This window comes from Palaemon carinicauda, chromosome 19 (assembly GCF_036898095.1).
Source record: "Palaemon carinicauda isolate YSFRI2023 chromosome 19, ASM3689809v2, whole genome shotgun sequence".
Taxonomy (NCBI): domain Eukaryota; kingdom Metazoa; phylum Arthropoda; class Malacostraca; order Decapoda; family Palaemonidae; genus Palaemon; species Palaemon carinicauda.
Window position 1 is genome coordinate 84,528,530 of NC_090743.1, and position 8,245 is coordinate 84,536,774.

The following is an 8,245-nucleotide window of genomic DNA, read 5'->3' on the forward strand; positions in this document are numbered from 1 at the left end:
GTGTATGAGGCTTTTGAGAATCCCAAGACAACGGAGTCAAGGGATGCAGCTCGGAACAAGCTGCTCAGATGGGTTCATGGCTTCAGAAGAATGCCACGGGCCTTACCTCCCTAGTGAGCGTATGAGGGCCTGTCTATTCCCTAATGCATCTGCGGATGCTGTTATTCTTTAGCATCACCCTGAGATCCCTTGCATCCAGATAGCCGTGGATACGGATGTCTCGGATGCGATGAAGGACATCTATATAGATGAGAGGATGTCAGAGGTGTCAGAGGACACCGAAAAGGACCTTCTGGTGGAAGGTCGAGATGAGGAGTCAACGTTGGCTCCAGAGACGGAAGAGGATGAAGTCAAAACAGTCTCTGTTTCGTTGGTTCCTGCCCCAGAACCGGTGCCCTCTACGTCCTCCGCTCCTCAACCTGAAAAGTCGAACGACACCCTGTCTGCCATCAAAGCTATAATGGAGATGTTCGAGAGGAAGAGCGAACAAAGGGAAGCTGCGCTAATGAAGGAGATTCTTCAGCTTCCAGTGACCCATGGGACTCATAGGAGACTCAACGTAAAGGAGCTTCCCTCGTGCTCCGAGGTAAACCCGTGGAGGCATGCTGAGTACATCCAATTACGAACAGTAAGATCTTTATTTCAGAGAAGCTGGGAGCTGTCCTTATTGAGGACATTGAGTTCTGGCCTAGCTTTGAGTCCTGTCCAGACTGCTTCGTTCGTCTAGCGGCGGAACCTGTATCCAAAGAGGAGATAGAGCCTAAGGAGGTCATAGTGCTTGACCATACGAAGGCTCAGGCTCTGCTAGCCAGCAGTTTGAAGGACAGGGGCTTCACCAATTCTAAGGTGCCGGCCCTGAGCAAGAAACATCCCTCCTTTCTTGCTTCTGCAACTATGGCCTTCCCCTTTGCGGAAAAAGGGTTTAAAGTGGTGATTAAGGCAGTGGAAGCTGGGAAACCTTGCCCTACACTGGAGGAGTGTAGGCCCCTTTCCCTAGCTTTGCCAACGGATCACAAGGACTGGAAGGATATTCAGCTTACCTTGTCAGTCGGGAAGTTGGAGGTTGACATCGCTGGACGTCAGTTTAGCAAAAACCTTCCCAAGTTGTCTGAGTTTCTCCTGAGTAGGGAACACGATACAAAGGAGAGGCTTGCTGCCTCTCTGTCCCTCCAGGTTACCCTGGAGGCAATGGCCAGTGAACAGAGATTCCCAGATATGTTCATAGTCATAGCCAAAACACACTTGGCAACCCTAACTAAAGACTTCTATAGCTTTGTTAGGGCAAGAAGGGCTTGTAGAGAGTTCGTGTTTGCCTCGGCTGCGGTCAAACACGAACCCAAGAAGTTGATATCTTCCAATATCTGGGGGAAAGACCTATTCCCAAACGAATTGGTCAAAGAAATAGTCGACAAGGCCGCCACGAAGTACAGAAGTGGGGCATGTCGTCTAAGAGGAAGTCTTCCCCGGATGAGGGTTCCCAACCAAAGAGGAAGACAAAGAGGGCAAGAGTGCCATCTCGCCCTGGTAGACAACAACAACTTACCATGACCGCGGTGCCACAGATGGTGGCACAGCCCCAACCCACCTACCAGATGGTACCCCAGCAGGTGGTGACTCAGTCACCAGCCTTTACTCCCGCCAATGAGAGGCAAACCACCACCTTTCGCCCTAAAGGTAGGGAGTCAGGTAGAGATTCCTCTAGACGTCCCTCGAGAGGAAGAGGGGGTAGGGGAGCACGCGGTCAAGGAGGCAAGCCCTCCGGAAACCAGAAGCATTGAGATGCTTCCTGTAGGAGGTAGACTACGACTCTTCAGGGATCGTTGGACCTTCGATCCCTGGGCCCACAGCCTAATCACGAACAGACTAGGTTAGAGCTGGAAGACAGCTCCACCATCATATCCTCAATTCTTCCAACACTCCACCCCCGTTCTGGAAGAATACACCCGAGAGTTCTTGAGCAAACAGGTGATAAGGAGGGCAAAGACCATCAAATTCCAAGGAACGTTGTTTTATGTTCCCAAGAAGGACTCAGACAAACTCAGAGTCATTCTGGATTTGTCGCCACTCAACAAGTTTATCGAGAACAACAAGTTCAGGATGCTGACCCTTCAACACATAAGGGCTCTGTTGCTCAAAAGGGCATACACAGTCTCCATAGACATGGCAAATGCCTATTGGCACATTCCGATCAATCGCCAACTTTCCTTCTACCTAGGATTCAGGCTACAAAAAAGAAAGTACGCTTTCAGAGCCATGCCCTTCGGACTAAACATAGCCCCAAGGATCTTCAAGAAGCTTGGAGAAGCAGTCGTTCAACAACTACGCCTACAAGGTGTCCAGGTGGTATCCTATCTGGACGATTGGCTGGTGTGGGCATCATCCGAGTTGAAATGCATGCAAGCATCCAAGAAAGTGATCTAGTTCCTGGAACATCTAGGATTCAAGATCAACACCAAAAAGTCTCGACTATCTCCAGCTCAGAAGTTTAAATGGCTAGGCATACATTGGGACTTACAGTCAGATCGCCTCTCCATTCCATTAAAGAAGAGGAGAGCGATAGCAGGATCTGTCAAGAGACTTCTAAAATCCAACAGAATTTCAAGACGCCAACAGGAGAGAGTGCTGGGCTCCCTTCAGTTTGCATCAGTGGCAGAGCCAGTGCTAAAAGCACAGCTGAAAGATGCATCAGGAGTCTGTAGAAGATACGCATCAAACGCTCAAAGAGATATAAGAAGACCAATACCAAGTCGACTACGATCACTTCTCAAGCCATGGTCAAAGGCCATGATCTTCAAGAGGTCAACACCTCTGCAACCGCCTCCACCCTCAGTCATCATCCACACGGATGCATCATCGGAAGGATGGGGAGGTCACTCTCATCAACGGAAAGTTCAAGGAACTTGGTCCTCTCTATTCAAGACCTTCCATATCAACATTTTGGAGGCCATGGCAGTCTTCCTCACAATGAAGAGATTATCCCCTCGCCCTTCAGTCCCCATAAGACTGATTCTAGACAGCGAGGTGGTAATGAGATGTCTGAATCGTCAAGGCTCAAGATTACTTCAACTCAACCAAGTGATGTTGGCCATCTTCCGTTTAGCGGAAAAGAACAGATAGCACTTATCAGCAGTTCACCTTCAAGGGTTCCGCAATGTGACAGTGGACGCTCTATCCAGGATAACTCCGATAGAGTCAGAATGGTCCCCAGACGCAAGATCATTCTCCTTCATCTTACATTAAGTCCCAGAACTGACGATCGACCTCTTCGCGACGAGCGACAACAAGAAACTTCCTCGATACGTGGCCCCGTATGAGGACCCTCTAGCGGAAGCAGTGGACGCCATGTCCCTCGACTGGAACAAATGGACCAGGATTTATCTGTTCCCTCCATCCAACCTGCTGATGTAGGTCCTCAACAAGTTGAGATCTTATCAAGGAACAGCAGCCCTAGTGGCTCCAAAGTGGCCCCGGAGCAACTGGTTCCCACTAATATTAGAATTACAGCCAAGGCTGATTCCTCTGCAAGACCCAGTTCTGTCTCAACAAGTGCAGAAGTCGACTGTCTTCGCTTCATTACAGAAAACCCAAGACCTTCATATTATGATTTTCTCTCCCTAGCAGTAAAGAAAAGGTTTGGAATCTCGAAAGAGAGTATAGACTTCTTAGATGAATATAAGTCAAAATCTACCAGAAGGCAATACGAGTCATCTTGGAAGAAGTGGGTGGCCTTTGTCAAGGCAAGAAACCCAAAGGAAATCTTGACGGATTTCTGCTTGTCTTTCTTTATTCTCCTTCATGAACAAGGTTTAGTAGCCAACACGATAACTACATGTAAATCTGCCTTGACCAGACCCTTGCTTTATGCTTTCAAAGTAGACTTGTCTAATGAGATTTTTAACAAAATCCCTAAGGCCTGTGCTAGGCTCAGGCCTGCAGCACCTCCAAGGGCCATCTCATGGTACTACATTTTGCTTCAAGTTTGGACAACGATAATTGCTCTTTGAAAGATTTGACTCAAAAAGTTATATTCTTGTTTGCTCTAGCCTCAGAGGCTAGAGTTAGTGAGATAGTGGCCCTTTCTAGGGAAGAAGGCCATATCCAGTTCTACCCACTAAGAGAATCTTAGTGGAGAATCTGCCCTCTGAAGGAAGATGTCTCGCTGTGTCCAGTGGAGAGTCTAAAGGTCTATCTTTGCAGAACTTCTGACTTCAGGGGAGGACAGCTTTTTAAAGGAGAATCATATGGTTCAAACTTATCCCTAAAACAACTAAGGGCGAAGATCACCTACTTCATTCGCAGAGCTGATACTGACAGTACACCCGCAGGTCATGATTGCTTCTTCGTTAAACCTTTTCCAGCTCATGAATTTCTAGAGCCTTCGCTCGTTTACTGGATGGAAGTCATCCAGAGTGTTTTTCAAACACTATGCGAAGCAATTGCAAGAAGTAAAACAATTCGTGGTGGTGGCAGGTAGTGTACTAAAACCTGTCGCTTAGTGCTCTTACAATCTCCAGTGCTGTACAGAAATCCCTTGATTGTGGTCAGGAAATTCGTGTGATAGGCCTTGATTTTAGTGCCTCCTTTGACCATGTTAATCATGAGGCCCTTGCTTTTAAACTCAAACAGTTGGGAGTGAGTGGGTCGTTTCTTAGCATCATTATTGAATTTTTAAGTAATAGATCACAAAGAGATGTTGTTGATGGGCACCATAGTGAATATAGGAATGTGATAACTGGTATTCCTCAGGGTAGTGTTCTTAGCCCTTTACTTTTCATACTATTTACACATGACGTGTGGTTTATTCTAGAAAACAAGCTTGTTGCATATGCAGATGATGCTACTTTCTTTGCATCACTTCCATCTCCTTGGTGCTTATGGAGGTGTAGACCCAAATGGTATTTTTTCTTTGTTTTTTATAAAGACTGCAGATTTCTTAGCTCTAAAGTTATCTGTTATTTTGTGCAAATTAGCAAGAACAGGAGCTTTTAGCACTTGGAGAATTAGTAATGTTACTCCACTATGTAAATGTGTTTGTGGAGCTCAATTCCAATTGATTAACCCCCAATTTCCATAAGTCCCATATTATCTAAAGTTTTTGAATATCTTTTGGCAAAATGTCTCAATAGGTTTGCTGAAGGTAATCATCTGTTCCCTAGTTTACAATTTGGTTTTCCTAAAGGCCCTCGAGCATGTAATACCCTTCTTACAATCTCCAATGCTGTACAGAAAATCAGAAATCCCTTGATTGTGGCCAGGAAGTTCGTATGATTGGCCTTGATTGTAGGACTGTCTTTGACTGTGTTAATCATGAGGCCCTTGTTTTTAAACTCAAAACAGTTGGGAGTGGGTGGGTCGTTTCTTAGCATCATTATTGAATTTTTAAGTAGTATATTACAAAGAGTTGTTGTTGATGGTCACCATAGTGAGTATAGGAATGTGATATATGGTGTTCCTCAGGGCAGTGTTCTTGGACCTTTATTTTTCAAGCTATTTATACATGACACGTGGTTTGTTCTAGAAAACAAGCTTTTTGCATATGCAGATGATGCTACTTTCTTTGCATCAGTTCCATCTCCTGAATGTAGATCTGGGGTTGATGAATCCCCTAATAGAGATCTAGCTAAAATTAGTGCATGGTGCAAATTATTGGGTATGAAGTTGAATCCTAACAAAACTCAGTATGATTGTAAGTAGGTCAAGGACCATAGCTCCTCAACATTCGGATCTCAGCATTGATAATGTTTCTTTAACTTGGTATGACTCTTTAAAATTTTAGTTGTGATTATCGACAGCAAATTTACTTTTGAGAAACACATTAAGTCTGTGCCTTTTTCAATTGCACAAAAAATTGGCTTATTGAGAAAGTCTTTCAAGATTTTTGGTGATCAATCTATTCCGAAGAAGTGTTTTAATTCTTTGATTTTACCTTGTTTCGAGTATTGTTCTCCTATCTGGTCTTTAGCTGCTGATTATCATCTTAATTTGTTGGACAGAAACTTGCGGTCCATTAACTTTCTTATTCCTGATCTAAATATTAATCTTTGGCACCATCTAGAATTACTTCGTTATCCATGTTGCATAAGATTTTTTATGATTCTGACCCTAATTCATATTCAGATCTTTCCGGACAGTTCCATCCTGTTCGTAATGCTATGTATGCAGTTAATTCTAATAGTTTGGCGGTTTTCCATCATGAGGTTCAGTACTACACAGTACTTAAGAAGTTTTATTCCAGCTGTTACCAAGTTGTGGAATGATCTTCCTAATCGGGTAGTTGACTCAGTAGAACTTCAAAAGTTCAAAGTTGCAGCAATTTTTTTTTATGTTGAATAGGCATAAGTCCTTTTATAGTTCATATATAAAATATCTGATTTAATGTTGTTAATGTTTTTAAAGTATTTCTTCTTAATTTTTCATTACTTCTTATATCGTTTATTTATATCCTTATTTCCTTTCCTCACTGTGCTAGTTTTCCCGATTGGAGTCCTTGGGCTTATAGCATCTTGCTTTTCCAACTAGGGCTGTAATTTAAATAATAATAATAATAATAATAATAATAATAATAATAATATCTTACATATATTTAGGTAGCATGTTTGGTTTATATATATATATATATATATATATATATATATATATATATATATATATATATATATATATATATATATATATATATATATATATATAAATCTTCTCTCTGGTTATGGTTCACTTTCCCTTTGCCTACACATACACCTAATAGTCTGACATATTCTTTACAGATTCTCCTCTGTCTTCATACATTTGACAACACTGAGATTGCTAAACAATTATTCTTCACCCAAGGGGTTAACTTCTACACTGTAATTGTTCAGTGGCTACTTTCCTCTTGGTAAGGGTAGAAGAGACTCTTTAGCCATGGTAAGCAGTTCTTCTAGGAGAAGGACACACCAAAATCAAACCATTATTCTCTAGTCTTGGGTAGTGCCATAGCCTCAATACCATGGTCTTCCACTATCTTGGGTTAGAGTTTACGTGCTTGGGGGTACACTCGGACACACTCTTGTATCTAATTTCTCTTTCGCTTGTTTTGTTAAAGTTTTTATAGTTCACATAGGAAATGTTTATCATAATATTGTTACTTTTGTTAAAATATTTCATTTTTCCTTGATTCCTTTCCTCACTGGGCTATTTGCCCTGTTTGGGCCCCCAGGCTTATAGCATCTTGCCTCTCCAATTAGGGTTGTAACCAAGCAAGTAATAATAATAATAATAATAATAATAATAATAATAATAATAATAATAATAATAATAATAAATATATATGCACCAATAAATAATAATATTTAAATGTATATTTATTCAGTGTAACATATCCAAATAGAACCTAGGTAAATCTCGAAGCGGTATACATATATTTTACGATAAACTGCTTCCGACATTTATTTAAATTGATTACCATCACTAGCAACTGCTCATCTGTCCCTTTACAAGGTGGCACCGTTTTTTACGCATGAGTTGCCTTGGCCCATATGGATCTCACGGCACATATGGTAGATATCTATGAGTGCATGTTATAACGTCATAAGCGAGTGATTGTACTACTAGGCAAATTTTACAGATAATACTCCCAACTCCAGACTTTGTTACAAGGCACGGTCTAGTAAGCCTGTATACTGTAGGCTACTCTGTCTAGACCAAAGTACATGTGCCGTGCAACTAGTGTGATCTGCAGTATGCGCCATTTGTGCTCTATTAGTGTTATTACAGTAAAGGATCTCCTTATTATCAATTCTTCTTATCTTAATTACAGGAAGTGCCATACCCTCACGTTCCAAACGCCATCCGCATACTGTTATAGTAGACTTAGCACAGTCTTGCAGCTATGATTGTCAGGTTAGAGATAATGGGTTTGGTCCTTGCATTCCCGATTACCAGTGTTGCCATGATAAATATACAACAGAAAAATTTGTGTCGTGCTTAAATGGCTGGCCTGGCAAGGCAAGGAAGAGTAACAAACAGAGAAAATAAACAGCTATCATTAATGATTCTTTATTAGCGCTTAGTGCTTTTAAGAGAAGTGTGTACGTTGCTAATTTTTTTCTTATTGGGGAGCCAGCCGATAGGATAAGAAATTGCTTTCTTATTCAATAAATCAATGGACCTTTTATGGGTGGTTTGCAATGTTAAGGCTTGCCAACCTTCTTATAACACGCCACTAAACAGTTGGAATACCTCACACATAGTTAACCCTGTATTTTCC

The 8,245-nt window shown here is 42.0% G+C and overlaps 1 long non-coding RNA gene across 1 annotated transcript in view; it reads left to right on the forward strand.

Annotated features, from left to right (window-relative positions):
- LOC137658281 (uncharacterized) overlaps positions 1–7,983 on the forward strand; it is a 17,317-nt gene extending 9,334 nt beyond the window's left edge. Inside the window, exon 3 of the long non-coding RNA XR_011047307.1 lies at positions 7,796–7,983. This is a non-coding gene — a long non-coding RNA (uncharacterized lncRNA). The remainder of the gene's footprint in view (positions 1–7,795) is intronic.
- The last annotated feature ends 262 nt before the right edge of the window (positions 7,984–8,245 follow it).